Below are 5,138 nucleotides of genomic sequence, written 5' to 3' on the forward strand. Positions count from 1 at the left end.
TTAAATTAATTATTTCATTAAACAAGGATTATTCAAAGGGTACCAGACTGTCAATGTTTAAAAAACTTGGCTAGAGGTTAAATCATAAAAAAAAAATTGAAGTGAATATTAAATATTCAACTAGAGTTAAATTACAAAAAAAAAAAATTGAAGGAGGGTGTTGGCGCCCGCAGGCAAATGCATTTTAGGAAACCAAAAAAAAATGTTGATTAAATTTAACTATAGGAATACACATTACAAACTTCAAACTAAAATCGTAAACAGAAAAAACTATTCAAAATATTACACATTACAAAGTACAATCTAAAATGCCCATTTTCTTAAACAAAAAAAAACTATTTAAATTAATTAGTTCATTAAAGATAAGGATTATTCAAAGGTACCCGATTGTCAATGTTTAAAAAATTTGGCTAGAGGTTAAATCATAAAAAAAAAATCGAAGGAGGGTGTTGGCGCCCGCAGGCAAATGCATTTTAGGAAACCAAAAAAAAATTTTGATTAAATTTAACTGTAGGAATACACATTACAAACTTCAAACTAAAATCGTAAACAGAAAAAACTATTCAAAATATTTAGTTCATTAAAGAATGATTATTTACAGGGCACCAAGTTATCAATTTTCAAGTCAATACAAAATATTCAACTAGAGTTACATTATAAAAAAAAAATTGAAGGAGGGTGTTGGCGCCGGCTTTTCAGTGTTTAAATAATCTATATAGAGAGATCTAGATAGGAATCAAATAACAGAAAAAAATTCTCTGAAGACTTACAAATTTGAAAATATTCATATTAAAAATTAATTGAATTAAATGTATGAAAAAATATTTAAAGGGGAACGTGGGCTACCGCAGGCAAACGCATTTTTTGAAGTAGATAAATAATTTTAAAAAAATCATATGGCAGCAGGTTGTTAATGTTTTAAAAATAGATAAATATAAAAGAATCAAAAAAAGTTAAATGTATAAAATAAAATTGAATGGGGAACGTGAGAGAACCTAGCCAGTCTCTTTTCTAATTATATATTATGTACACAGGTACTCAGCTTACTCCCAGGTATAGTCGGTTAATCTTGAAAAATATTTATACAAAAAAATCTACTAGAGTTCAATAAAGTGAAAAAAAAATTTTTTGAGAAATCTGGGTGAAGTAACACTAACCAAAAGAATGCGCAGGAAGCTAAATACTACAATACACATTAACTACAATCCAAAAACTACGTGTTGTTTACATTATAATAATGCAAATAGTTATTATGATCAGAGGTGTATCACGGTAATATATGTATTAGAAAATGTATGAAAATGAATGTAAATTATAAAGGATTCAAAGAAATTAAATATTAAAAGGTCCTGCACAGACTCTACTATGTGATTGTAATTTATGAAGTACATTAAATGTTTAATTTAAAATAATATTGTGTTTGGTGGGTCTACAGTCAATATTAAATTACAAACTATAAATTCTAAATGCAAATAAAAACATAGTCAGATATCTGTTTTAGTCTTTGTAAATATGTGCTGCAAAAAAATTAGATTTAGTACAATGTAAAAAAATGTGGAAAGGAAACCCTGAGAATTCTTGAACAATAGGATATTAAAACACAAAACCATATATTAAATTAAAACTATTGATTTTATACATTTTCTATTTACAAAAACTCATTAGTATTGAAAACCTTATAAAACCCTGATAAAATAATATTTTGTTATATTTTAAAATACATTTTATAATTTGTTGTGGTAAAAAAATCATTATTTAATGTTGGCTGTATTTAAGTTTTTAATAACTATACTGGTACAACTCTTGCTGACAGTCTTTAAGACCGTGTTAAAAACTATGATAATTAGTTAACATCTAGTTTCCTGCCCTATCCTAACCTAACCTAACCTAACCAAATTAATAATATTTAAATATTTTCTTTCATTGTTATGTTTACATTATCGAATACCTTGATAGTTAGTAGGAAAAGATCATCGCAAAGCTCACGACCGGTGATGGTAGTCGTCTATCATCACCATAGCTTCAACTAACCATAGGTTTACCTAACTAACCTTCTTATGGCTCATTAGGACACTTTGAATAAAAAGATCCTGAGTTACAGGTTGCCGAACTCAAGTGTTTGATCATCAAGTTGATCCTTTGATTGTTGACACCTTAATCCATGCTATGGATGAAGCCTCAATTGTTCCCCTCGAAGATCAGACCGCTGTTAAAACTATTATGTCCTATCCATTATGTTATATCTTTATTATCTATGATGGAGCCATACCCAGCTCACTCGTGTAAACAATTTGAAGCACATAAAAGCGATCAACGAATCTCTATTATTATTTAAATATTTCAATTAGGGTTATGAGTATGAAATATTTCACATGAAATTTCACTTTGAAATATTTTAAAATTGAAACTTTCACCCTCCTTGAAATATTGAAAAATATTTTTTTTTCAAAATGGTGTGTTTTTTGGTATGTCCATAATAAAGACTTAATTATATGGTCACACTGATTTCATATTTATCATCCATATGACAATATCAGCTAATGAAGTATAAACATAGAATATTGTATAAATAAAATCATGATAATATCTACATTTTCTTCGCCATTAACGGAAATAGAAATACCGCTACCGCATATTCAATAATACCATTGGCTATTGGGTATTTCAGTATTTGTGACTTGTGTGTGTTTGTGCTAGCGAGTAGCGACGTTAGCGTTACAAAACGTATAAGGTATACATATATAAAGTTATTACGATTAACGTGTTAATAAATTATCTATTGGGGGACGAGGTGGCGGAGCGGTCTAACGCGACGGATTCGGCACAGCCGGTCCGAGTTCGATCCTCGACCACCGGGCGGCATTTTTCTCCGTGCAAGTCACGGTGTCCGGAGAATAAGTGCCGCCATTCCCCCACCCGGGGCACGGCAGAAACCTACGGGTGCCCCATTAGAAATTCTGCCAAAACACAACACACACGTGTACCAACCTACCTAATTTAAAAACCTACAGTGCCCTCCTCACGCCCAATGGCCTATGTTGCCGCGGGTTACCCAATAAAAAAAAAAATTATCTATTATAATTTATGAGTTAATAGTTATATTATATATTATAATTTATAACTTAATATGGGTAAAGTTAAAAGTTTAATTCACAAATGTTTTCCTCAAGTGACAATGAATGAAGGAAACAAAAAAGTAAATGTATAAGTATGAAAAACCAGACAAAATAAATGATTTACTTGTAAATGATCCAACTCCAGATGTAGAAAATTTTTATCATGAATTAGCAGAATTACAAGAAAAAAACTCAATTAGTGATTTGGAAGTAGAAACAGATTCAATTGATTCAAATGATGAAGGATCAAGATCTGGTATAGATAGTTTTTTTAATGAGGTATCATCCGAATTAAAAATAAAATTTTAAATCTCAAAAATATTAACTTTTAGTTTTATACCTATTTTATTATATATTTTGATTTATATGTAATATACTATAGGTTTTATTTTAATTTTATATTTATTATTTTAATTTTTAAATCATACACAGTTGCCAAAGAGAGGTTTATTTTTGTTAACATTTTTAAAGTTTTATAATTATTATTTATTATTTATTATTTATAAATATAATACCAATTATTATATTTCATGAATTTGTTTTTTATTTGAACTCAAAAAATAATACTTTAAGTGATATACTGATATTGATATATCATAATCATTATATCAATATATTCATGTTTTATAGTTAAATGTTACGTTCAGGCTTGGTTTTCGTCGCCCAATGCAATTGAAGCTCCACTTAATGATATATTATTTTTAAAAAAATTAGAAGAATATAAATTGTACAAATAAAGAATTTCAGACGTAGCTATAAAGAAAATAATAAATCATTTGTGGTATTTAAATCCAGAGTGTGTTGCATTTTTGATATTTGACGATCGTGTAGATAACAGTACGAAACTCAAAATGGCTGAGAAAATATTGAGTACCTACGATTCAAGCATAAGCGATGATGAGGAAAAAATCGAGTTGAAAAAAAAAATAGCACTGAAATTGGTAGATGTTTCATAGTTTATTCAAAAAGATCTTTTAATTGATTTAATAAACTCTAAATCGATTGGAATGTTCAAGAGATTTCAAATTTCCACACAGTTTTTAACTATTGACCCGGCCAATTGGAATAATCACGAGGACTACAAAATAGGAAAACAAATTATAAACTCACTAAAAGTCATAAATGACACAGCTGAGAGGGGGGTCAAGCTCGTTGAAGAATATAACAAGAAATTTACAAAAAACAAAGAGCAAAAACAACTTGTTTTACAGGTAATATATTTTACTATTTTCAAAATAAATTAAACTTAAAAATGTTATTATATTTTCTATTCTGTTCATAACTACCGGAAAAAATACTCGCAGTGACAGACACACGCTAAAGAAACCATTTTAGGTGTCATTAATTAATTATACCTACAATTTGATGAAAAAAATTCATATTGGTAATTCTATTTTTATGTTGTAAAAATTACACGAAAATCAAGTAAATAAAACCAAAACGTATATTACAGAATCTTAAGACTTTTTTAGCCGTAATGTTTTTTTATATTAGGACCACCCTAAGGACCACCCTAAGGACCACCCTAAGGTATATTATACTTATACACAAAGGCAATAAATATCTACCTTACTAAGTAAAAATTAACTGTATTTCTTACTACAATTTAAAAAAAATATATTTTATTTAATTTTTCATTAAAATGAAATATTTCATGAAAGTTTCATGAATTTTTAGAACCCTAATTTCAATTCATAATATGAATTCCCAGCCCTGTCCCCCATACTCTGATATTAAAAGCCCAGCCCACCTTCATATTATTCTCTATGCAAAAAGTAAATTTAAGACAAATTTGTAAATCAATGAACAGTCTCTCTATTGTACTAATATTTGTGATTTCATTAATTTTCAGTATTTTGAATAATTAGATTGGGAAAACATAAGACAATATCATTTACACAAGACTGTGGCTAACACAATCATAATTTGATAAAAGTATATGATATAAGTACCTTCTATATTTGAATTACTCGTTTTTTTTTTTTTTCGGGTACTTTATTGGTGGACAGCACTTTAACTACG

General features: G+C 28.2%; 1 pseudogene; it reads left to right on the top strand.

The window, feature by feature from the left end:
• Positions 1–3,967: 3,967 nt before the first annotated feature.
• Positions 3,968–4,451, top strand: LOC132946476 (uncharacterized; annotated as a pseudogene).
• Positions 4,452–5,138: the final 687 nt, after the last annotated feature.

The sequence above is a fragment of the Metopolophium dirhodum genome, chromosome 6, assembly GCF_019925205.1.
Source record: "Metopolophium dirhodum isolate CAU chromosome 6, ASM1992520v1, whole genome shotgun sequence".
Classification (NCBI taxonomy): Eukaryota; Metazoa; Arthropoda; class Insecta; order Hemiptera; family Aphididae; genus Metopolophium; species Metopolophium dirhodum.